The 27,919-nt window shown below is 37.3% G+C and overlaps 1 protein-coding gene and 1 long non-coding RNA gene across 4 annotated transcripts in view; one reads left to right on the top strand and one right to left on the bottom strand.

The window, feature by feature from the left end:
* The window catches only part of RFC3 (replication factor C subunit 3), a 622,442-nt gene that overhangs the window by 515,389 nt on the left and 79,134 nt on the right, over positions 1–27,919 (top strand). The window lies entirely within an intron of this gene.
* The window catches only part of LOC114673561 (uncharacterized), a 617,687-nt gene that overhangs the window by 88,744 nt on the left and 501,024 nt on the right, over positions 1–27,919 (bottom strand). For all 3 annotated transcript variants that reach the window (XR_013407900.1, XR_013407899.1, XR_003724315.2), the window contains 2 exons: positions 5,402–5,491; positions 5,148–5,251 (listed from right to left, as the gene is read on the bottom strand). This is a non-coding gene — a long non-coding RNA (uncharacterized LOC114673561). The remainder of the gene's footprint in view (positions 1–5,147; positions 5,252–5,401; positions 5,492–27,919) is intronic.

Here is a 27,919-nt window from a genome sequence, read left to right on the forward strand (position 1 = left end):
AACTTTAAAAAAGCCTTCTCTTATATATATTACTTCTCATTATATCACCCAAATTTCAATCATAATACTTTCAAGTATTTTCCTACAATGTAGAAGAATCATATTCAAAGAGTTTGTAATTTAATTGAATGGAAAAGGTATGTATGACTGAAAGTTAACTAATAATACAAGACAGCTGTTCAATAGATGTTAGATTTCAAGAGATATTTAATGAGCATCTATCTGCAAGGCACAATTTGTAGGAACTATGGAGACACAAAGCTGAGAAAATAAATAGGGGAATCTATGCTCCAAGCACTCACAGTCTGGCGAAGTATACAGGCATGTAAACAAATACTTCTAATTTCAAGAGAGACTTTGGCCAATGCTAAAACAAAAGCTATTACAAAGTGCAACGGAAGCAACAGGAATAGTGAGAGTCTTGCTTCAGGATATGAGGAGGAGATTTGGAAGAGAGAGGAGTGTTTCAGAAAGAGGGAGGAACACAGGAACAGGGATGTCCAGGGTAGGTGTGGCTTCTCCAATGGGAAGCGCATGAGGGAAAATGATGGCAAAGACACAGCCATGGTACAGTGGCTCACGCCTGTAATCCCAGCACTTTAAGAGGTTGAGGGGGCTGGATTATTTGAGGTCAGGAGTTCGAGACCAGCCTGGCCAACAAGGTGAGACCCTGTCTCTACTAAAAATACAAAAATTAGCCGGACGTGGTGGCACATGTCTGCAATCTCAGCTACTTGGGAGACCGAGGTGGGAGAACTGCTTGAACCTGGGAGGTGGAGTTGTAGTGAGCAGAGATCACACCACTGCCCTCCAGCCTGGGCAATACAGTGAGACTCCCAAGACAAAGCCGCTGTGCAGACTGCTTTATGTAACAAACTCAGGAGGGCTGATGTGATGCAAAATGAAGGAGGGAATCATTGAAGGTGTTTAATCAGAACAGTGGCATAATCAGATATGCTTGGGGGTATGTAACTCAAGCACAGCAGGTAGCAAAGAAGACAGAAAAAATATATGAGTCAGAAAATTTGAGTTCTGGCCTTAGTTCTTGCATTCTTTCTGTGACCCTGGCTTGAATCTCTCTAGGGCTCCAAATGGGATAATCATCCCTTCCCTACCTTCCTCCAAGGGCTCTTGTGAGAATGAACTAGTAATAAAGTCAGTTATGATGATTAGGGTCTCCATGTGGTAGGTGAAGACAGCAGGCCAAGGAGCTCTTAGGACCATATTTACAAAGTCCAGGGGAGCAACTAGGACCCAGCTTGGGAAAAGCAAAATAACAGGTTGTCAAAGGATTGTGCTACTTTTGTTTCCCCTATTCTCAGATAATGTATTCATTCATTATGTTTTTTTAAAATTTGCCCAATGGTAGAGTTTTGTGTTGGAAGGTGTTAACCCCATCTAAAGAGTAACTTTTGTAGCAATTTCCACAGCTTTCTGATATCTGACTAACAGTGACATGACAGCAGACACCACTTAAGTCGTTTTATGCTTAAATCTTTCCTCTGCAATTCCATTAGAAAGTTATTTTTACTCTATTAAAAATGAGAATGCATATGAATAAATCATATCATATAGCACAATACTATGTTATTTGAATTTCTATCTTGAATCTATGAAACATATGTTGTCTTTAATATATTCTATTTCTTACAGCACTTAAACTTTGGCCCCAATTTCTTTGGACTTGTTTTCTAACAATTGATAATTGTCATCTTACTATTAGAATGCACAAAAGTCTTCCAGCACTTGTATTCTTTTCTCTCCCCCTTTAAAATTCCTAAACCTTGCCATAGGCCTTTATTATTGGTTCTTCAGAGGGGAATCTGTCTCCAGTGTCAAGCTCTGAGTCTCACATACAATGCCCGTCTGTGCTTCTTGAACACGCTAACAGGCAGACCCTTTCTTCCCAGTGGAATCTGTCAAAGATACATACTCTTAAGCATCATTAGGAAGCTAGCTCTACCAGCTGAAGGTGCAGGTGTCTAGGTTTCTGTTTCTTTTATAGTGATCCTATTCTTATCCCAAGAGGCTAGATCTTTTTCTACATCACCTGACTAATTGTACAACAATTCCACCAGCTCCGATGTTAGGCTGTCCATCTCAGGGCTTCTAGGATTCCTGTGAAGAACAACTGAGGACCTCTTCCTTTACATCCTGGGGTAAAATAAATACTCAGGACTTACTGCATTTAGAAAATATGCAAAAATAAAAGATTCTTCAGCCTTCTGACAATCTAAATTCAACAAAGGTATTATAGCTTTTCAAATGTACAACTTCACAACATTGATAAACATCCTCAGTGGAGACATAGCCCTCATTTTCCATTCCCTGCACATTTCATTATTACAATGTAAATTGGCAGTTGATTATTACTACTTTATTACCTTGTGTGATCTCCTGAAGTGTAGGAGACAGAAAGTCCACTATAAAATGGACCACCATGAAATTTGTACCCCACCACTTGATGCCACTCATTGATTTATCTTTCTTTTATCCAGCCCCATTTGGTTTCACCTTTCTGCACAGCAAACTCAATCATACATAAGGATACAGGCCTGTGCACGCACAGAGACAAGTTCAATCTCTGGAATAGGACCCTTCCAGAGATTAAGAAAAATACTGTGAAGTCCCCCATCTTCAGTCCCTTCTCTCGTCAAGTTAAAAAAATAAGAAAGAAAGAAAGAAAGAAAGAAAGAAAGAGAGAGAGAGAGAGAGAGAGAGAGAGAGAGAGAGAGAGAGAGAGAGAGAGAGAGAGAAAGAAAGAAAGAAAGAAAGAAAGAAAGAAAGAAAGAAAGAAAGAAAGAAAGAAAGAAGGAAAGAAAGAAAGAAAGGGAAAAGAAAAGGAAAGGAAAGGAAAGGAAAGGAAAGGAAAGGAAGAAAGAAAGAAAGAGAAAGAAAGAAAGAAAAGAAAGAAAGAAAGAAAATAAACCAGGAAAGGTGAAGAGATTTTCTAAATTTTAGTCCTACAGCTTATGTTATCTGTCTCTTTTTACTACACCATCCCTCAATTCTTAGATAAATGGAGAAAGAAGTATCTATGTACTTTGAAGGCATTCTGAAGACACAAACTCCTGCTCTAAACAGACAAGACTAGCCTGGTTATTTGATATACATGTATCTGGCCAATATACTATCTGTCAAAGCCTAATATAAATGCTATCTTATTCCACAAACATTTACTATGGGCATTTATTGTACTGCAGGAATTTTGTTAGTTGTTGGAGATACAATGATAAATAGGTCAAAATCTTTTCCTTATTAGAGCTCTCATTGTAGGGGGAGGAGATCCACCCATTAAAAAGATAACTCTATCATCCATCATGCAAAGTGAATCATCATGAAATATAAGTGCTTTAACAGTTATTGATGAGATGTCCTGGGAATTCATAGGTCAGAATGATTAAGGGAGGTGTTAGTGAAACCATCACATGGGAGGCAACAAAATAATTGGCCTTTAAAGAATGGATAGCCTTTACTGGGTGGATAAGGGCATTTTGGGGAAAAGAAGCAGAATGAGCAAGGACTCAGAGATAGAAAAGCATCTGGTTATTTGGGAATAGAGCCTATATTAGAAGAATACCTAAACACCAGTACACACGAAAATAGAGAGGCAAGGAGTGATGAAGACTGCAATGTAGTTTAGACTCTAATGAATCTAGATTTCATCTTGTAGCTGCAATCGTTCCCACTAAAAATGACCTTTTCTTTCTCTAACTCCCCTTAGCAGATTATACGTTATTTGCTATATTGCTGGTGTAAAATCATTTGCTTGTCTTATCTTTTCTAAAGAATATAAACACGTAAAGACAGAATCTACTGATTATTTTCTGCATCATCATGATATTTAAACCAGGGCTATAAATATAGTAGACAATAAAAAATTATGTAGTCAAATAAATGGTGTTTCTTACTTCTGGATTATAGAGATAATGCTCTTGATAACTTCATTAAAATGCATGTGACTTTAAATGTTTCTTCTAATGAAAATAAGAAAGTTTCATCTAATTGCTTCAAGATGATGCTACCATCGAAGACCTGAGAAGAATGGGAGCTATGTTGTAAAATGTGAACCTAGGGTTAGCATTATCCAGCACACTGTCTTCCTACTGAATCTTGAAACAAACCTGAAGCATCCAGCAGTCATAAAAACTCATCTCACTGGCCAGGCGCTGTGGCTCACACCTGTAATCCCAGCACTTTGGGAGGCCAAGGAGGGTTGATCATTTGAGGTCAGGAGTTCAAGACCAGCCTGGCCAATGTGATGAAACCCCATCTCTACTAGAAATACAAAAATTAGCCGGGCGGTAGTGGCATGCGCCTCTAATCCCAGCTACTCGGGAGGCTGAGGCAGGAGAATCGCTTGAGAGTGGGAAGCAGAGGTTGCAGTGAGCTGAGATTGTGCCACTGCACTCCAGCCTGGGTGACAGAGTGAGACACTGTCTCAAAATAAATAAATAAATAAATAAATTCATCTCACTGAGCAAAAGGATTCTTGTTATGCTTTAAAAAGTTTACTTATAACAAGGTTAAATATAACCATAACTAAACCTAAGTGTGGTTTGGTGATACACAGGCAGAAACAGCACTAAATCAACGGTAGAATAATATCACTGCTGACTTTTATGTCATGCTGACAAAAGCAGCAGCTGACAATGAATGTTAGAACTGATGTCAGCAGAAGATGCTGAACGCACTAAGTCCTAACGCATCACAGATTAAGATGACTTTATGCCGGAAGTATATTCTTCCCTTATAGGATTTTTTTTTTTATTTCCAAATTTTATTTCACTCAGGCCATCCCAGGAAATCAAGATCTTACTTGCCATGAAAGTGAAGTGAAACACAGCTAAATTCAAAACCATGAGGGGCACATCCTGAGGGATGTCTGAACACCAGTACCCTGAGAAATCAAGGGGTAAGGAATGATGAAGTTACAGAGGACCCCACACTGAAGGCCCTAGACTCAAGGAGGGAAGTTTGGGGAGAGTCTTAGGAATGAGTTCAAGGCCTTCAGTTTGCAGTTTATCTTCACAATTCATCTTTAAGGAAGTCATTCGTGTCCCCATCTTACAAATGAGCTTTCAAGTCTCGGAAGAATTAAGTAACTTGCCCCAAATTACTATTTAATAAGCGGCAGGCAGATGTACCTTCAACTCTTTGTCTATAAGCTTCAATCATCTTAATGATCCTCTGTCAGAGCCTTCATTCCTCACCCACTTTCACCATGGTTTCTAGTTCTTGGTCAGTCCTCCTAATGGCAAAGAGTAGAGAAAGCATTTGAGTTTTAATTAAAAGTTGTCATTTCTATCTCAACATTTAAAGCCATGCTTTTAACTCAATCACAACATTCTGGTAATAAGAAATTGACATTGATTTCCTCATTTCTTTTACTTTTCCTTACACATTTTCTCTTTCTTTCTTCCTTTTTTCTTTTCCCTTTCTCTGTTTCTTTCTTTTTCATAATTTCTTCATGACCAGATGTCCCAGAAGACTGTAAAAACAAGAATAAGAAGAACATTAGCAGATGGAACAAGGAGCAAAAAAAAATTCCTTGTCTTTATTCTTCGTTAATATCCTTATCTTTATTCTTAGTTAATATCTAAATTATGCCAGTAACAAATAATGCTGGGGCACATTTCCCACAGAGAAGAGCTCTGCTGGGTATGATATTTTCTCTATAACAGACACACTTCTTAGAACTGTCAGGTCAGCCACCATCAACTAGTTTTTTCATCTAAAGATCAGTGAACATCAATGTCTTACTTTACAGCTCCAAAACATCAAAACCTGTTGCCCATTCCTTTCTCAAAATGTTTCCTCTCTTGGCCTCTATTTATTTTTTGCTTGTTTTGCCATCTCTACCTTTGGGGGCTTCTCTTCTGTGAAATGTCTAAATGTTGGAGTTGATATAACTGGGTCATTGACACTCTTCTTTAGGTAAAATAGAAGATCTCACCTGACTCTGAGGGCTTGAATTATCATCATAGAACACATTCCTAAACTTGTATTCCTAATTTGTATTAGACACAAAAATGCGACTTATCATTCTGTATGTCCTCATAGATGACTCACAGATGCACCAGTTTTACCTAATGAATCTTAATGTTGGACTTTCTCCCTAAATCTGCTTCATCTTCCTTGTTTCTTCAAGGAACAAGGAACAACTTCCTTGCTACGTCAGTAAATGGCACCTTTCACCCCACTGCTCCTGACAGCAGTGTAAGGATTGCAAAAACTTCACTCTAGTCCATGTCTGATCAAACACCAAGTCCCTAATTTACCAAGACGTAGAAGCCAATCAGAGTTAGGTTTTTTTGTTTTTTGTGTTTTTTTTTTGCATTTAAAATATCTGGAGGTAGGCAAGGTTGGCATCAGATCAATGGCTTGACAATATTAGGACCAGCATCCCTCATTCTTGTTACCATTTTTGCAAGCTGGTTTCCCTACTGTTGACGTCATATACCTGTTACAAGCAAGAACAAGGGGAAAGACATCACTAGCTTCTCCGTACATTTGATCAGGAAAATAAAATTTTTTCAGAATTTCCACAGTAGATTTCTGCCTATGTTCCCTGAGCTGGAACTTACTGCTCTCTCCTTCCTTCACAGCTGCAAGGGAGCCACGAATAGGCAGTGAAGAAGAATGCACAGTCAGCCAGTCTAGAGCACAGGTGGATAAGCATCGGGGAGATGCCAGGTCTATACCAGATATCTACAGGCAAAAAGCTTCATCTTTTCCTTTTGGAAGGTCCGATTTTATATACTGTCCAGCCTTGCAGGGTGTCTTCCACTTATTTGCCTTCCAGATCTACTCTCTGCCCTCTCACCCTGTTCTGTATCCTTGGAGTCTGACTACTAGGATTCACGGCAGGTGCGGAAGGAGGGAGAGAGGAGCCAGCAGGATTCCTGAGAGCAGTGAGCAGGAGAGATCTGGGTATTTACTTCCCAGCTCCCTCCACAGTGGGCCTGAGCTAACAACCATTGCTTTTCTCTACTGTTTCTGTCAGGCAGCCCTCTCCTACAGTTAAGCTCTCTTCAGGTGCTGGTAGCTGTTCTCTCTCCTTGCCCCTCAGGCCAAGAGGTGGTGATGACACACCCTGCCCTGTTTCTGGCTCGTGGTGCAGTTTGGCACCCCATGTATCTTTCCCTTAACTGTGCCCATGTCTTTATAAACAGCCCCTTCTTTAAATCCCATGCCGTAATCCCTTTTGAGTGTTTTATATAATCCCATGCCATAATCCCTTTTCGGCTTCCTGCCAAGGTCATCAATACTATAGCATCTTATTATTCATATTGTTAAGGATAACTCCACATCCCATACGGAATGGCATAAGAAATCTGGCCACATGCAAGAGTGGGAAATGGAATCTAGGAAAGGGAGTCATCCCTGCTGTAATGAGGTGGGTGCAGCAAGGATACGAACCCAAAGAAATGCCTTTGAAGGGCCCCTTCCTCCTGTGAAACTCTTGAATCACTGAATTGGCAGACAACACTTACTATTGTTCTTTAATTTAAAAACTGCAGCTATCCATTTTTCTGACTCTTCAACCCAGGACCTGAGATAAATTTGGCCAATAACAGATAAAATAGAGGTACAGTTCCCACACTAAACAGGCATGGGCACTCTGCTGGCCTGGCATTTCTTTCAGCAGGCACATTTTCTTAAAATATCAGGTCAGCCACCACGAGCTTGTTTTTCCTTCTAAAGGTCAGTGACCAACAATTTACTTTACATCTCCATGGCACAAACACTTCTCTCCCATTCCTTCCTCAAAATGTTTCCTCTCCTGGTCCTCATCTCACCCCTTACTATTTCTGAATTTGAGGGCTTCTTTTCTTCTGTGAAAACTCTAGATGGAGTTCTCATTACTTAGTCATTGGCACTCTTCTTTAAATAAAAGGGAGGATGTCAACTTACTCCCTCAATCCTTTGTGGATGGGAGTGGAAGGAAAGCAAGAAATTTAAGATGGTGAGTGTCAAGGCAAGATGCAGCCAGGGACTGCCAGCAGCTCTCACTCCTGCAGCTGCTATTTCTTTCTGAGGACCAAATAGACTCCTTGAATGTGTGTGCACAGAGGAAAGAGCTCTCCTTCCTGCTCCTCTGGAGTGATACGCTGTTCCTTGACGCACAGGCTTTTCAAAATTTCCTGGTCATTATGACACCCATTTCTACTCTCTACCCTGCTTCTCCCATAGGTTTGTCTCCAACGTGGTTTCTTTCTTCTCCGTATCTCTTAGCAGTCTCGTTGGGGCAAAAGAAGTGAGGGATGATTCAGCTCCAGATCTGAATGTGCTGGAAACATGGGAGATCGGGGATATTGATCTATTTGCATAGCACTGATTTTTGTCTTCACAGACTACTGCTGCTAGATATCAATTACATCTAGATTTTCTCTTTTCTTTTTTTTTCCCTACACTTTTTATACTGTTATTAACAACTACATTTAATAGGAAAAAATAACAAGTAAATTTTGGAATTTGAATGCCTCATCCTGTGGCTGCTATGTCACCAGCTCCTATCTGTTCCTCACATGCTCCCCTTGCTCTGGCCAAAGTTTTAGATTTTAATCCAAATATATCTGTGTCTTTGTGATTATCCTAGGTGTAATGGCATATAGGTTTGTTTGTTGGGGAGAAGAATAAAACAACTCCTTGAAAATAATATAAATGCTGTAATGAGAATTTTTAAAATGTAATTAATATAAAACATTTTCATAGATTTCTCAGCTAATGCATAAATAAATTATATTTCCTTAAGGCATTTCTTGTTATGCTGATGAAAATTTCAGGGTACAGCTGTGACAGTCACAATAATGAAATACATGAGACCAATTATCCTGCTACACTCTTGCAGTATCTTAGATTTAATTTAAATGACTCATAGCTGCAAAAGTAGAACATTTAATGCACTGGTATGAACAAGTAGAGTTTTTAGAAAGGAAAAGGATTTTATTAAGGAGGTTTGAGTATTATTTGTGAATAAAGCAGGGTTATTTTTCCTTGATTGGGTCCCGTGATTAGAGAACAGAGGATGTGACTTTTTATTTTCTATTTCTTGTGATTTATTTGCCATCATATATGGCAGATCAAGGAATATGACAACTTTTGGGGGCTGGAAGAAATGAACAAGTGTACTTAACCAGCTCTCTTGGTGTACAATAGAGGAAAGGGAGGAACAGGGACGTCAGTTGCTTGACTTGGGTCATGCACGTTTGAATTCTGAGACCAAAAGCTACAATAGCTTTGCTCAAAGTCCAGTCCACAGTTTATTTATATCAGATATGCTTTGAAAACTTAATAAAATACAAATACAAATTCCCGGGATCCACTATCACTATAAAATGCAGAAACTTTTATAAGAATTTTGAGGATAGCATCCAGAAATTTGCATTATTTTGTTTGTTTTTGAGATGGAGTCTAGCTCTGTTGCCCAAGCTGGAGTGCAGTGGTGCTATCTTGACTCACTGCAACCTCCACCTGCCGGGTTCAAGCGATTCTCCTACCTCAACCTCCCGAGTAGCTGTGATTATAGGTGCCTGCCACCATACCCAGCTAATTTCTGTATTTTTAGAAGAGACGGGGTTTCACTGTGTTGGCCAGGCTGGTCTCGAACTCTGGACCTTGTGATCCAGCTACCTGGGCCTCCCAAAGTGCTGGGATTACAAACTTGAGCCACCGCAACTGGCCCAGAAGTTTGCCTTTTTAAAAAGTGTTGTTTAGGGTAAGTCTTTCCCACAATGAAATTTCAGAAACACTTTTTTTTTTTTTTTTTTTTTTTTTGAGACGGAGTCTTGCTCTGTCACCCAGGCTGGAGTGCAGTGGCCGGATCTCAGCTCACTGCAAGCTCCGCCTCCCGGGTTTACGCCATTCTCCTGCCTCAGCCTCCCGAGTAGCTGGGACTACAGGCGCCGCCACCTCGCCCGGCTATTTTTTTGTATTTTTTTAGTAGAGACGGGGTTTCACCGTGTTAGCCGGGATCGTCTCTCGATCTCCTGACCTCGTGATCCGCCCGTCTCGGCCTCCCAAAGTGCTGGGATTACAGGCTTGAGCCACCGCGCCCGGCCCAGAAACACTTTTTATAGGCTGGTGTTCTCTTCTCTATCTCTGCTTCCCATGAGCCAACGGACTGGGTTGGGGTACAAAGAAGATAACCATGGAGTTAGTTGGTAAAAAGAGACAAGGGAGCAAAAGCCATGGAATAAGCAAGGAACACCAACCTCCAGGGTCCATATTACTCGAACATTTGGGAGAAATTTTCTTTTATATTAAAGCACACATTGCACATAAAGAGTTGGTAAAAGAAATATCTGCATAAACTTTTAAAATTAAATGAAGACTTTCAAGAAATTTGGAGCTGAATTGTAAAACATCAGCTTCCGGCTGGAGCATGGTGTTCCAGCTGCCTCTGACTTACAGGTGCTTTGGCGTCATTTCTACCTCAGCTTTCTCAATTAAAAATTCCTCATTGAGTCACTGTCATAACACGTGTGACTTCTGCTGAGTTCTTCTTGCATTATAATGGTATTAATGTTTTTACTTTAAAGTAATTTAAGTAGCTTACTCTTTTTACATAGGCTGACCTTCAATACGGTTTTATTTTTATTTTTTGAGATAGCATCTCCATCTCTCCCCCAGGCTATAGGGCAATGGTATGATCACAGCTCACTGTAGCCTTGAACTCTTGGGCTCAAGTGATTCTCCCACCTCAGTCTCCCACGTAGCTGGTACTATAGACACAAGCCACCATGTCTGGCTAATTTTAAAATTTCTTTTTATAGGGACAGGGTCTCACTAGGTTGTTCAATCTGGCCTCAAACTACTGGCCTCAAACTACTGGCCTCAAGGTATCCTCCCACCTTGGCCTCCAAAAGTGCTGGCATTACAGGCATGAGCCACCACAATTGGCCCCCAAATAATTTTTTTTTAATGTGTATACTCCAACATCAATTATTTTACACCAATCTTCTGAGTGTCATATGATTCAATTTAATTCTCACACTAACTATGCAAATTTAGCACAGACCCTGCAGGTGAAGGGATTCTGTCTCACAAAATTACTCCCATTTCAGATGCCAGCCACAAGTCCTGGGTGACCCCAAACCACCTGCACTTCCTACCCAGCTGACTACAATTTGGGGGCTTCCTACAACCCCCACCCTCTCTGCCAGATTTGATAATTTGCTAGGATGAGTCACAGAACTCAAGAAAGTGGTAAACTTACAATTGCAGTTTTGTTATAAAGGATACAATATAGGAAGGAGACATATAGGGCAAGATTATAAGGGAATGCAAGAACTTCTGTCCCAGTAGAGCCAGCATATGGTACATCAAAATGTGGACTGATCAGGAAGTCCCCAAGCCTCACTGAGTTTTTAATCAAGATTTCATGACTTAGGCATGATTGATAAATCACTGACCATGTGATTGAACTCAATCTCTAGCCCCTCTCCCTTCCCCAGGTAGAGTGGGATGGAATCTGAAAATTCCAACCTTGTAATCATATGATTGGCTTCTCTGGCAACTAGTCCCCGTTTTCAAACTATCTAGGACCCTCTGATCAGCATAAACTTGGGTATGGTTGAAAGGAGTTTGTTATTAATAATGAAAGATGTTTCTATTACTCAGGAAATTCCAAGAGATTCTAAGCTTTGTACCAGGAACCAAGGACAAACATAGATTGATAGATGATAGATAGATAGATAGATAGATAGATAGATAGATAGATAGATAATAGAGATAGGATATAAAATTTTACCACAATGTGATAATTATCAGGTTTTGCAAAAGTGCTGTTAAGTATGAAAATATTAACAATGTCAATGCAATGTCAATGTGCCTCTGTCTGTGTTCTTTTGGCACCAATAATGGTAGATATATCCATCTCACATGGACATATCCTGCTTTGTTTCACTGCCATGATAAGGTTCCTAAATACCTAAAAGGGAAATTTATAGTTTGATGCATGTTTTTTTTGGCTTTAAAGTATTACTACATAAACTTCTATGCCTAAGTGGTAGTATCAGGCCCATCCTCAATTTGAATTTTGATTATTTCATATTTAGCTAAATAACCCACTGTTATTTTTATAAGTTAAGATATGAATACTTTTTGAAGGAAGATTGTAAATAATCACTAAAATTTATGTCTAAAATGAAATGTCCAGCACACCTGCTAGACTGCGAGATATTTGAGAACAAGAGCCATATCTTATCCTTATACCTCCAAAGAATTAATGGAGTGTCTGGCACATATTGAATGTGTAATTACTGTTTTTCTAAAAATATGTATCAGTCTATTAAATTGGAAACCTAATATAAACAATTATTTAGCCTTGGTACCCAAATATGTAGCCAAATTCAAGCTGTCAAAACAAAACAATAATTGGTCCTCATAACTATAGCATTTAGCTCTTTAAAGGTTAATTGAATTAAACTGAAGTAACTAAGTGTTGCATTTTAGATTGTAAATAATAATAATTATTATTTTACATCCACATTTGACATCAAATTAACAGTTGTTTTGACATTCTAAATGATAATCACATTTTCCAATCAACCATACAGTAACCTAAACTGCTACTAGTGACCTGAAATATCAGAGTAATTTTTCTCTACCTTGAATGTATTTGTTATGGTATTATCTTGCTTTGAGTACATAAACCTATGAACCACAAAGTGAAATATTTTCCAACAAATTTGAAACCACCTTGTTGATTATGCAAAGAATGCCCACGTTTCAACTTAACTTTTTGATTTTCCTAAGTTTGATTTTTCTCTTCTATAATTATTTGGAAGGAGAAATGTAACATAAGCTAATTTGTTTTCCTATTAAATAGTCTCAAAATATAACTGAAATTGATTTAGTGTTTGGGATAAAAATTTGAATGAAAATAGTGAGCAGTACAATATTAAATGAGCATATTATCTAGGTATTTTTTAGCTTGAATATAAGGTAATACATAAACAAAAGCATATAATTAACCTAAAATAATAAAAACAGTAAAAATGATATTGATTATACTTTTAGTTACCATTTATTGAATGGTTACTATGTGTCTGGTAATTGCCTAAGCACTATATGTGTATTATCTCATTCAGACCACCCAAATTCATAAATTAGGTACCAGATAATCCCTATTTTTTAGTCTTAAAGAACCTAAATAGCAGATCCAAATTTACTCTGCATCTAAATAGTACTATTGGAAATGTTAAATGGAATTTATTATTTAGGTTATTTAGGTCAAATGACCTCACACAGAAGAACAGGCCTGCAGGATGGAATGAAGAGTATTTAAAATGGTAATTATGTAGATAAACTTAAATGAACATTGATAAATAAAACATAATAGGATATTATAAGCTTTAATACATACAGAATTAAAATGCACAGCAATAATGCTAAATATGGACCTGAGATAAATGGAGTTAAAATGTTTTAAGAGCCTTGCATTGTCCAAGAAAATGAACAAGTATAAATTTATTCAAAGCTTTAAAAATTAAGCACAAATGTTTTAGTATTAAATAATAAAAAATAATAAAAATCATATGACTGAAAAACTAGTTGAGTGGTGAGACTGAAAAATAAAAATTGCCCTATTAAGAAAAGCATATGCAACAAAAATTAAATGAATAGTTTAAATGAATTTAAAGATACATATTTTAGTAATTATATTAAATCTAAACTATTTTCTCTAATTATTAGAAAAAGATGGTTAAAGCAAATTAAAAAAAAACTATATGTTATTTACAAGAAACACACCTTAAATATAAGGACACATAAAGAACAAAATTGAAAAAATGGAGATAGATACATTATGAAAAAGTAATCAGTCAGAAAAATGGCAGAGTAAGAGCTATCTGGCTTCACTCACCCCCATGTAAAACCAATTAACAACCATCCAGTGGGAGATTATTATTCAGAATATACCAGAATGCAAAACTGAGGTTGTGACAAGTCCTTAGGCTGCAGACCAGAGGAAAGACAGCAAGTAGACAGTAAGGTAAATTGTTCTTCTTAGCCAAGATACCCCTCCTCCAAGCTTGCAAGCCACCACATGTGGAAAATTCCCTTGGATTTCATGTTTACACTGAAAAAAGTGAGTTGGAGATGGATCTCCAGCTTCTCTATCCTCCTGGAAGACTTGTTTCTGCCTCAGCACACAGGAAGCATTACAAACACCTGCAAAGCTAGAACACTTGAGGTCAGCTAGAGGCAAAGAGCAGAGATGGGAGTAGAAGCAGGCACCACTTGGTTCTCAAAGCCTGCTCTTCATGACAGCCAGAGGAGACATCAACGCAGGGAGGCTGTTCAGAAGCACCACTGTACAGGGAGTATGGTCCACGAATCCTTTGAACATAAATCCCTAGATGGCTTTCCCACAAAGTCCAGGTACCCCTTTAGTTTTCCCCAGGCCCATCTGAGTTGGGTGCCACATCAACCTTGAAGCCCTCACAAGATTAGCAGTGAACCTGAGCTTAAGGCGTCATCTAGTACTGAAAAGGGGAGAGTAATCTCAGACTAAGGGGACATAATAGTCAATCTACGCAAGATTTCTAGACAGAGACACTATAAAAAGATCTACGTAAACAAACACAGACAGTAAATACTGAAATAAATACTCCTTTCTTCCATGTGTAGACATCAACATATGTTCATAACAATGAAGAGCAATCAGGGAACTATGACATCACAAAATAGATGAAACAAATTGCCAGTGATTGACCCTGAAGAGATGGAGATGTGTGAGGTCTTAGACTGAGAATTCAAAATGTCTCTTTTAAGGAAACTCAGCAAATACCAATAGAAAATAGGGAAACAATTTAGAAATTTATCAGAGAAATTTACCAGAGATTGAAATAATTATTAAAATAAAACAGAAATCCTGAAGCTAAAAAAAAAAAAAAAACAAGGGATGAAGTGAAAACTGCAATAGAGAAACTTAACAGTAGAACTGATCAAGGAGAAGTAAGAATTAGTAAGCTTAGAGAGAAAATATTTGAAAATACACAGTCAGAAGAGGAAAAAAATAATGAAAAGGAATGACAAAAATGATATGGCATCTAAGCAGTGACATCAAAAGAGTGAATGTATGCCATTAACATTTGAGAGGGAGTAAAGAATGATAAAAGGGTAGAAAGCTTATTCAGGGAAATAATAGTGTAAAACTTTCCAAACTTGGAGAAAGTTATAAATATCCAGCTACAGAAAGATCAAAGGCCACCAACTGGGCTTAAATAAATAAGACTTGTCCAAATACATTATAATCAGATCCTCAAAGATCAAAGACAAAGAGAGTATCCTGAAATCAGCAAGGGGGAAAAAAAGCAGATGACATATAAGGGAGCTACAATACATATGGCAGCAGACTTCAGAGCAGAAAAGGACTTCACAGTCCTGGAGAGAAAAGGATTATATTTTTCAATGTGTTCAAGGAAGGAAAACAAACAAACAAAAAAACAGCCAACAACAATATTATAACCAGCACAATCATCCTCAGACACGAAGGAAAAATAAAAACTCCCAGACACAAAGTTGAGAGAATTCATCACCTCCAGAGCTGTATTACAAGAAATGCTAAAGGATGTTCTTCAAACTAAAAGAAAAGAATGCTAATGTGTAACACAAAAACAGCTGAAAGTATAAAACTCACTGATAAAAATAAGAATATAGATGAATTCAGAATACTCTAGTACAGTAATCATAGCACATAAACTATTTTTACATATAGTATGAAGTTCGAAGATTAAAAGATAAACATTAAAATAATAACATAATAATACATTTAAAAACTATAACATGCATAAACTAAAAGTGAAGAGATGGAAAAAAATATTCCGTGCAAATGGAAACCAGAAATAAGCAGGAGTACTTATGTCAGATAAAATAGTCTTTTAGTCAAACACTGTAAAACAACAAAAGGAAGGCCATTATATAATGATAATAGAGCAAGAGTGTATAACAAATACAAATACACACGAACCCAATAATGAAAAACCTAAAGATATAAAGAAAATATTAATAGGCCCAAATGGCACAACACACTACAATACAATAATAGTAGGGGACTTCAGCAATTCATCTCAGTAATGGACAAATCATTCAGACAGAAAATCAACAAAGAAGCAGCAGTTAAAATTGCACTCTAGACAAAATGAACCCAACAGAAATTTATAGAACATTTCTCCTAACAGCTGCAGAACACTCATTTTTCTCAACAGCTCCTAGAACGTTCTCTAGGATAAATCATATGTTAGGCCAAAAAATATTCTTAACAAATTTTTGAAAATCGAAATTATTTGTTTTTAGACCATATTGAAATAAAAGCAGAAATCAATAATAGGAAGCACTTTAGAAATTGTACAAATAAATGAAAATTAAACAACATGTTCCTGAACAACTAATAAGTTAATGAAAAAATAAAAAATAAAGTTAAATAACTTTCTGAAGACAAACTAAAATGGGAACATAACATATGAAAACCTATGAAATATAGCAAAAAGAGTCCTAACAGAGACCTCTGTATCTATAAACACCATCAAAGAAAAGGTAGAAAGATCTCAAATAAACAACTTTACACAACAAACAAAAAGCAAGAACAAACTAAACCCCAAATTATTCAAAGAAAAGAGGTAATAAAATCAGAGCAGAAATAAATAAAGAGAGAGAAAAATACAAGAGATCAACGAAATAAAGAGTTGGTTTAAAAAAAATAAAATCCACAAGCCTTTTAGCTAGACTAGCTAAAGAGAGAGAAAGAGAACTCAAACAATCCAGAAATGATAAAGAAATGTTACAATTCATACCATAGAACTATAAAAGATTATAAGAGACTATTATGAACAACTATATGTCAATAATTTAGAAAACCCAGAAGACACAGATAAATTTCTGGACGCATATAACCTACCAAAATTGATCATGAAAAAACAGAGAACTTGAACAGGCCAATAATTTTTAATGAGAAAGTCTCTTTACAAAAGAAAAGCCCAGAACCTGATGGCTTCACTCCTGAATTCTGTCAGACTTTTAAAGAACTAACATCAATTCTCAAACCATTCCACAAAATTAAAAGGGAAGGAATTCCTACCAAATTTATTCTTTGAGGTCAGCATTACTCTGATACCCAAACTAAACAGAGACACACAAAAAAGAAAACCACAGGCCAATATCGCTGATCAACATAGATGTAAAAATCTTCAACAAAATAATAGCAAATCAAATTCAATAGTACAGCAAAAAAATCATTTACCATGATCAAGTGAGTTTTGTCCCAAAGATACAAGGATGGTTCGGTGTAGGCAAATCAATAAACATACTATATCACATTAACAGAACCAAGAACAAAAACCACATGACTATTTCAATATATGCAGAAAAAGCTTTTGATAAAATTCAACATCCCTTCATGATAAAAACTTTCAACAAATTAGTTATAGAAAGAGCATACCTTAACATAATAAAGACCATACATGACAAACCCACAGCTAACATACTGAATGGGGAAAAGTTGAAAGCTTTTTCTCTAAAATCAAAATATTACTAGCAGTCCTAGCCAGAACAATTAGGCAAAAACAAAACAAAACAAAACAAAAACAAACAAACAAAAACACACACACGGAAATAAAGGGCATCCAGATTAGGAGGAAGTTGAATTGTCCCTGTTTCTTTGTTGTTTTCTATATATAAGATCATGATAAGATAGCATGATCTTGTATACGGAAAACCCTGAAGACTTCAAACACATGAAAAAAATTAAAACAAATTCAGTAAAGTCACAGAATAGAAAATCAACATACAAAAATTAGTGGAACTTCTATACATTAATGGCAAACTACTGGAAAAAGAAATTTTAAAAAATCAATTTACCATAGCTACCAAAGCAAAATATCTAGAAATATATTTAATTAAGAAAGTGAAATATCTCTGCAATGAAAATTATAAAATATTGATGGAAGAAAATGAAGAGGGCACAAATAAATTGCAAGATATCCCATGTTCATTGATTGGAAAAATTAATATTGTTAAAATGCCCATACTCCCAAAGCTATCTACAGATGCAGTGTAATCTCTATCAAAATACCAATGACATTCTTCATAGAAGTGGAAAAAGTTTTAAAATTGGTATGAAATTAGAAAACACCAAAATAGTCAAAGCAATCTTTAGCAAAAAGTACAAATCTGGAGGCATCACACTAAGCTGAAAATATACTATGAAACTATAATAATTAAACAGCATGCTACTGTCCAAAACACAGACACAGAGACCAATGAAATAGAATAGAGAATTCAAAAATAAATCCATACATGTACAGCCAACAGATTTTCCATAGAGGCCCCAAAAATACACAATGGGGAAGGACAGTATCTTCAATAAATAGAGCTGAGTAAAACTGGTACAGAAGTATGAAACTGGACCTTTGTCTCTCACCACTTAAAAAAAAACTCAAGATAAACTCAAGATTTAAATGTAAGACCCAAAACTATGAAACTGTAAAAAATCTCAAACAACTCAATAACGACAACAACAACAAAATCAAACAAACAATCTGATTTAGAAATGAGTGAAAGACCCGAGTAGCCATTGCAACTGGGTAACTAGTATATGAAAAACTGCTCAACATTACTAATCATCAGGAAAATGAAAACAAAAACCACAATGTTTAGATAGCACCTCACCCCAGTTAGAATGGCAATTATCAGAAACAAAAAAATAACAAATGATGGCAAGGAGGTTGAGAAAAGAGAATTTTTATAGACTGTTGGCTGGAATGTAAATTAGCCCTCAGCAACTTAAAGAACAAAAAAATTTCCTAAGGATAGAGAGGATTTGAACACATTTATCAAATCTAATCTCATTAATTTATTTTGCATTCATCACCTATAGAATCTATACTCTTTTAAAATGTACACAGAATATTTACCAAAATAAACCCTTAGCTAGGCCATAAGGCAAGTTTCAATAAATTCTATGAATTACAATTATACCAAGAATGCTATCTAAACCCACAGGAATTAAGTCAATTTTAAAAGTGATAAATTAAAAACTAGCAAATTTTTAGAAATTGAACAATTCACTTCTGAATGACCCATTCAGATCCAAAGACAAAATAATAAAGATTAAAAATATTTAATCTAAATAATACTAAAAACATCACATACCAAAATTTGTATGATGCATCTGAAGTTGTATAGCTTTAAATATATATAGGAGAAAAGAAGAGAAGATGAAAATTAATGATCTAAGTATCTACCCAAAAAATTTAGAAAAAAAGAATGGCAAAATAAATTTTAAAATAAAGTTGAAGAATCAAAGTAAGGATAAATGAATAAAAATAAGCATTAACAAAATAGTGAAAAAATACAATAGAAAAAAATAAATGCAGTCAAAAGCAAGTTATTTGACAAAATTAATCAAACAGGTAAACCTCTAGCAAGGTTTAGGAAAAGAAGGCATAATTTATCAATAATATGAGTGAAAAAGAGGATATCATTAGAGATATTACATTCATTGAAAAAACAATAAAAGTATGCTATACATAATTTTATATCAGTAAATCTGAAATTTTAGATGAAGTGAGCAAATTAAAAAATACAATTAAAAACTGAACCAAAAAAACGAGAGAAAATTTGAACAGTCCTATACTTGTCAAATAAATTGAACCTTAAATTAAAACCCTCACCTCTCCCCACCCAGGAAAAAAAAACAACTCTAGCGTTACATAGCTTCACTGATGACTTTTTCCAAATAGCTAAAGAAGAAATGATACCAATATAACACAAATTCTTCCAAATAATAGAAAAAAAGAAAATATTTTTCAACCTAGTTTGTAAGGCAGCATAACCTCAATACCAAATCTGACAAAAGAAATAAAAATTTGACAAATACTATACAAAAACACTGAATAAGTTAATAACCAAATTCAATGCCATATAAAAGATAATAAATCATGATCATGTGAGGTTTATTCCAGGAATATACATTTGGTTTAATATTTAAAAAAATCAATATAATTTATCACATTAGTAGACTAAAGGAGAAAAACATGATCACATCTTAACAAGTGGAGATAAAGCATTAGTTAAAATTCAGTCCCTTCTTTTTTTTTTTTTTTTTGTGAGACAGTTATGCTCTTGTTGCCCAGGCTGGAGTGCAGTGTCACCATCTCGGCTCACCGCAACCTCCGCATCCCAGGGTCAAGCGATTCTCCTGCCTCAGCCTCCCAAGTAGCTGGGATTACAGGCATGAGAAACCATGCCCAACTAATTTTGTATTTTTAGGAGAGACGGATTTTCTCAATGTTGGTCAGGCTGGTCTCAAACTCACGAACTCAGGTGATCCGACCGCCTCGGCCTCCCAAAGTGCTGGGATTATAGACGTGAGCCACTGTGCCCTGCCAAAATTCAGTCCTGTCTTTAATATAAGATCTCTGGCTTCTATGATGTCTGTTTCAGTAAATAATAATAATAATAATAACAATAATAATAATAATAGTAATAATAATATTTCTCACCAAAGTGGAAACAGTGGGAAGTTTCCTAATCTGATCAACATCTTTAAAAACCCCTACATGTAACTGGAGTTTATGGATCACATATTTACTGCTTCTTCCATGAAGTTTGCAACAAAATAAACATATCAATATTTTACTTGAGTGGTTAGGCAGTGTAATAAGGTAAGGAAAAGAAATCAACACTGTAGATATTTGAAAGGAGAACAAAAAAAGATCATTATTTTTTGATAACATAATTCTGTATGTAAAAATATCCAAAAGGCTCAGCAAATAAATTACTATATTGATGCAAAAGTAATTGCAGTTTTGCCATTAAAAGCAATTACTTTTGCACCAATATAAATAAAGGAAATAATAAACAAATTAGTAAAGCATCAGAATACAATATCAGTTATGAAATCAACTATGTTTATATGAAAGTCATTGTGCATTGGGGACAATGATCAACAAATAGAAGAATAGAATGGAGAAAGATCCACATACAAGTCCTCTAATACATAACAAAGGTGCCACTGCAGTTCAGTGAAGGAAGGTTGACCTTTTCAATAAATGGTGCTGGGTTGACTGGATATACATATGAATCATAACCTCTGCCTCACACTATAAGCAAAAATTAATTTGAGATGAATCACAGACCTAAATATATGAGGTAAAATAGGAAAACTTATAGAAGGAAATGAGAGAACATATTCAAGAGTTTGGGGTAGGCATAAATTTTTGAAACAGAAAACATAAAGCATTAACAATAAGGAGAAGACGTATAGGGTAGACTTCATTAAAATTAAGAACTTTGCTTCCTCAAGAGAAAACATTAAAATAGTAGAAAGGCAAGTCACAGAATGTGATAAATTATTTACATTACATATATCTAACGAATGACTCACATCTAGAATATATAAAGATCTCCAAAAAAAGAATAAACCAAGCTTTTGAAATAAGCAAGCAAATTGATCAGAAGCATGAGAAAATAAGATGTCCAAATTATATACATGTGTATATATGTGTGTGCGTGTGTATATATATATACACACACGCACACACATTATACATGTATATGTATATCAACAGAATGGCTAAAATTGAAAAGATTTGTAATACCATACTTTGAAAAGAATGTAGAGCAACAGGCACTTTCATACATTGCTTTTGGGGGTGTGTATAGATAGGTACTTTGGGAAACACTTTGGCAATCTCTACTGACACAACACATTAATATTCCCTATGTTTTAGCAATTCCACTCCTCAATATTTGCCTGAAGAATGAGATCTTATGGTCACAGAAGACATGACAGATATAATAATGCTTATAACTTCAGGCCACTTCCTTCATACAGTTTATGACCAGATGCACTGCTCACTGTTCTTCCCATTTGGAAGAGAAGATTCCCCTTCCTTGTCTTTAAGAACCATTACAGAGAGTGGCTGTAATGCAACCACCATCTATTTTTGGCGTCCATCCATCCATAAGCCAAACTTTGTTGGTTTTCTCCTCTACTGTTAATTGTAAAGAACTCCTTATTCTGCCATTGGGACAAGTCGAAGAAGATACGTTTACTGCAACCATAATGAGTGACATGGGAGTATTTGGGTTACCAGCTCATGAAGCTTACTCATACCTCCCGGTCCTTCTCAGGCTCGCCCACAAACACCTTTTCCATCTTATAATGGAATGCTTCTCAGCACACCCAACTTTATAACTTGGTAGATCTTTATGACTTGGTAAATCATAACCCAGCTCAAAAATGGGTATTTCTAGGTGCACTGTGACTCAGCGTGCTATGTTCAAGCATAACATCATCACCACAGCCCAGTAACACACCAGGAGCTATTTCTAGAAAAGTGTATGATGCCTGCAGTAGACTTCAGATGGCACAGCATTGCTTCAGAACCCCAGGGGCCTACACTGTGATGTTCCTACTGAAAATTTCCATAAACTCCATAATTTATCTTCTTCTACCACTGACACCTCCTAGTGTCTGTTGGATCACATGGCACGATTGGCAGCACAATCTGCAAAGCCTGGATCTGCTACAACATATTTTCCTGCTCTGAGTCCCAGTCAAAGCTGACAGCTTAAGGTATCACCTGGTATCTGGGCCTGAGCAATATTTCTTGGTATGAAATGTGTTGCCTCAAAAACCTAAGCAGTCTTTTCAGATGTCCTTCATGGTAGGAGAAACAAGATGTAGCAATTTGACTTTTACTTTGGACATGTACAAACTTTGCTAAAATGGTATGTTCATGAATCTCCTTAGAATTATTTTCCACCCTTCGGAGTTCATATGTCTTTCCATGGTTTCAAGTCATCTCTTGCTTGTTCTGCCTAATCAGCATGATGTCATAAGTCTAATGGATCAATGTGAGTAAGCGCTGTTTCTGAAGGAGAAGGCATTTTAGCCTATGTACATTCACTAATGAACACATTAGCTGAAGAATATATTCACTAAATCAATGGCACCTTACCACGTTCCGTTATTGTTATTCTACTCTAGCAACTATATCATCTAGCATGGCAGCTTCAATCAGGACTGCTAGCTGGCTGAGCTTGCAGTCCTCTGAGATCCATGTAATTTCTTCAGGAGAGTAGATAAGGTGAATTAAATGGAGATATGGTAGGGACCATTACCCTTGCATCCCTTAGATTTTAATGGGAATACTAATCTCTACCATTCACACTGGGATGCAATCGTGATTTTTATTTGCTATTTTGACTAGGGCAAGGAGAAGTTTTCAGAGGCTTCTATTTTACTTTCACCAATATGATAGATCCTACCCCACAGGACAAAGAGTCACCCAATATCAGCATCATTCTCTGCCAAGTATATCAATCCCAATTGTATATTTGGGGATTGGGGAAATTGCTGTCAGTGGGTTTATGGACCTCATAGTCCCATTGCAAGTGAGACTTCAGCCAGGGTTCCTCTTTTTACCCTGCCAGTATATGCCTTCTTTCTAACAAGGAGCCATAATGACACTTTACATCTCTGGGTTAACAATGTCAATGTTTACTCTTTGTTCAGTAATCCTTGAAATATCTGGGTATTCCCACATATACAATTTCCATGTATACAATCCTCCAAAAAATGCTCATGTGCCTGTGATGATTAATATTGAGTGCCAACTTGATTGGATTGTAGGTGGCAAAGTATTGTTCCTGGGTGTGTCTGAGAAGGTGCTGCCAAAGGAGCTTAACGTTTGAGTCAGTGGACTGGGAGAGGCAGACTCATCCTCAATCTGGGTGGGCACCATCTAATCAGCTGCCAGTGTGGCCAGAATACAAGCAGGAGAAGAACGTGGAAGGACTAGATTGGTTTATTCTCCTGTATCTTTCTCTCATGCTGGATGCTTCCTGCCCCCGGACATCGAACTCCAAGTTCTGCTCTTGGACCTTCAATCACAGCCTGAAGGATGCACTGTCTGCTTCCCGACTTTTGAGGTGTGGGGACTCAGATTGGCTTCCTTGCCCCTTGGCTTGCAGAGAGCCTATTGTGGGACCTCGCCTTGTGATCATGTGACTCAATGCTCCTTAATAAATTCTCCTTTATATAAACATCTATCTTACTAGCTCTGTCCCTCTGGAGAACCCTGACCAATACAGTGCCTTTAGGAAAGAACTGCAGAAAGTATTGAAGTATATCCTCACTGCAGTGTTGCAGTGTCCTTCTCCCTGGGGACCTGACTCTCCTAAATCAGTGGGTTCCGGAACTAGAAATTAGTTTGGGTTCAAAAACCTAGGGAAATGACCTTGATTTTTTATTAGGATGACAATCCTAAGCCTTCCACCTCTTCATTATTTCCTCTTCTGATTGCCGACGTAAAGCAAATTTCTTAACGGCTGCCTATTTCTTTTGCCTCTGGGGATACTATGTTCTTTTAACCATCTTCACAACTTCCTACAGTTAGTGCTTCCTAGGCAGATCCTCTGATCTTGCTAGTCATTATGGTCATTGTGGCTCTCTGGCCTTTGGTAGTCCCCTACTGCTTCAGGGTCCAATCATCCCACGGGCGGTAACAAGTCTGACTCTGTGGTCACCTCTCCTACCTGCCTGCAGAGGAGAGCCTCCGCTGCACTTTAATGATGCTGGTGTTCCTCTCATTCCTGCATTGCTGATGGCCTCTGGGTCTTTCCATGCAGGTAATCCTGGTGTGAGTCTTTCTGCCTCACACATACCCTGAATGTATATTCAAGCACACTGAAACAACTGGGCTTCTTTATCCCTTTCTCTGTATTCTGCCATGGCACTCAGGAGTTTCGTCTTCATTAGCAAAGGCCACCACTCACTTCAACGTTCTTGGACTCACCCTAGCATTGAGTCTTTCCCATCTCTGGGGTCCTTGCCAGAATATTAAATTCTCTGTTTCAAAACAATGCCCCCAAGTCTCTGAATTCTTGCTAATAGAATCTTTTTCTAGCTGCCTTGATCGAGTACCCCCAAAATCCAGTTCCAAGGGTACTTTCTTAGCTACTGATAGTACATGCAAGCTAATTCTTACAGCTTCTTTGGAATGTCGTATCCTCTTTCCTTATCATATCCAACACATCCCCAGCAGATGAGACTGGGATTTAACCCTACTGGTTGGTTCGGCATCCAGGAGAAGTGGTGGGACAATTTCTGAAAAGGACATTTTCTGCCTTGCAAGGGAGGGGCCTCTGCAGTCTTTCCACGGTGGGAAAATGTGAGCTCTTTTTAGGAATGGGGGCCATCTCTGCAATCACGCTGGCTGCAGGAAAGTCTGCAGAGGCACAGTCTTCAGGGACCTAACCCATAGTTCAGGGTCTCAAGTGGTTTGTTTGTTTTTTAAATTCAGGGCCCCGACCTTTGTATAAGGACCTTCTTGGGCTCAGCATTTAAATGTGTGGATCTCTACAACTCTAACATAGTCTTATGCTTGCTGCTCAGCGGTGTCTGCTGAAGGACAAGCTTTGGTAGCTTATAAAAAGGCCCTCAGGTCCTCACACATCCTTTAGCTCTTCATAAACGACCTTTGATTCCTCATTATCCCTCTGCAGGTGATCAATACAATTTGGGGATAAGTAGCCAACTGCACTCTCCTTTAACACTGTTCTCTCAATGCCTTTTAAATGCTAGAATCATTGCAGCAGTAAGAGAGTTCCCTCCCACCAGGATGTTTTCCCAGGTTACCATCAGTGAAAGTTTTAGCAGTTGGGCCACTGTTCTGTGCCAGGAACCATCTGTGCCCCACATACCACTCAGGGCCTTTCATGCCAGCCAGTTGGCAAGCAACCTGGTCCCCCAACTCCATCTTACCAACTGCTTTTCTGGCACCAACTGTGTTACTTAGGTCCTCCGAGAAGCAGACATCACAACAGAATTAGAAATGCAAGAGATTTATCAGGGAAAATGCCCGTGAAGGCTAAAGGGGAGAGAAAACAGGTAGGACAGCCTCAAACCACAGTGCAGGTTTGACGCCATGAGAAGAAAGAGGCACGGAACGAGAATTTGCTCAGAAGCCCCCCAGTCTGCAGTGCACCTCTGAAAAGATCTTGGCCAGACCTGTAGGGGGCCCAGAGCACAGACTGTTCATTACAGGAACTCTGTGATGAGCAGAAATGGGATGCTCTAGGCTCCAGGCCATGTGAGGTCATTGGCTGGGAGCAGCTCAGGGAGAGAGTTGTGTCGGTGTGAACGCTCCAGAGGGTCCTGAAAGTACAGCACCAGGAAGGTGTCTCATAACTAACAGGCATTCTTGAAGGGATGTGAATAAACAGGGCATTGAAATGCTTGAGGTATTCTACGTACTGGCCTAGGAAATGGTCACATAGGTATGTGCCCTTTGTAAGAATTAACTTAGTCATAAATAGAAGACAAGTTTTTTTGTATATGTATTTTATATACAAATATATGTGTTATGTAAATTTACTTCAAAGATGTCATGTAAAGAATGGAAGCCACTATTCTGAATAATTCTACCTAAATATCCTAGGAACAACCCCACCCTTAGAAGAAACCACATAGTGAATACAAGTAGTTTGGTTTTTATTTGTGTCATTCAGAAAATTGACTCATTTCTCCCACCACACTCTGTATAATCTCAAAATAATGAGCTATTTCTGCATGCTATGTAGTAACCAAAGACAAAGACTCCTTTTTTGAATCACAACAGTCTCAGAACCGCTAAGCCTCTTAAATGTCTATTTATTTTGCGTGTGTGCGCGTGATTTTAGGCTGTACTGAAACCCCATGCTTAATGCATTCTTTTGGGGCTTCTGCTCAGGCCTAAGTCTGATTGATTCTGGGATGGAAAGTGAATAGCTGAGATTTCAAGTCCTGTTGTGCAAAATCTGTAGCTGTTCAAGCGCCTTAGATAGAATTTGGATGAGTATCCTGGAGTATTGGCCAAGACATGTTCCCAGTCCTGTTCGTATCGTCCCATTAACTGTCTGCTCTGACAGCCACAACTCAGAGCCTTTATCTCAAAATGAAAAATCATCATAATAAATGGAAACATAAATAGCATAGTGTGAAATTCAGTACCAGCTAGAAAGCATTCCCATATTTAGGTACAGGCTCCTTTAGTTTTGCAAATTTGAGCTTAGAATCTCTGCTTTAGGTCTCAAAGCAGCTATCTTGTTCTGGTCATGGCCTTTCTCTCCAAAACCAGGATAAAGTCACATTCACAATAGTGACAAAATCTTCCCTCTTCAAAAAAAAGAGCAAGTACAAAGTGCATTTGGAATTTTCCAACTGTGAACTCTCTGTGAATGGATAATTTCAAAAAGTAAAGTGTAGAAAATCTCCTGGAACTGGAAGGACAATTATCTTTTTATTACTATTGGACATTGTATTATTTTCTTTTTCACATTTCACAAATACCTCTTAATTAATAAGTCTTTCATCAATAAAACGTCAGAAGTAAAAAAGAATTGACTTTGTTCTGTCTGTCTTGAAAAATGACTTCCAGATTCTATAAAATGAAATTATAAGTAAAAAATAATCCTTCCAAAGTGTGTTTTGATGGGACTATTTTTCAAAATGTGATTAGAAAGTAATAGCTAAGTTAAAACTTTGACATAAATTCAACAAAAGGTTTTTAGAAGGCTATTTTTTTTCTTGCTAACAAAGCCAAGTCACTCAAGATTAATGTGACGAAAAAAAATATGCTCTATTTCTCTCCTGCCTTCTTCAGAGAGGCGCTTTAAAGCTGGCTGCTGCAGGGTTTAAAGACAGATGTCAGACACATGTTTTCAGGCATGTGTTCAGTGAAGCTGCACGTCATGATCTGGCTTCAGGAGCAAGAGTGATATAAAGAAGTGTCCTTCGGTTGACAAGGGAAGAAAAATTTGGAAAAAATTTGTAATATCCTGAAATAAATTTCATACATCACTGAAAACAAAGGAATGTAAAGCTGAATAGATTGGAGTTGGAGCCCTTTTTTTAATCATGTCA

Source organism: Macaca mulatta, chromosome 17 (genome assembly GCF_049350105.2).
Source record: "Macaca mulatta isolate MMU2019108-1 chromosome 17, T2T-MMU8v2.0, whole genome shotgun sequence".
In the NCBI taxonomy this organism is placed as follows: domain Eukaryota; kingdom Metazoa; phylum Chordata; class Mammalia; order Primates; family Cercopithecidae; genus Macaca; species Macaca mulatta.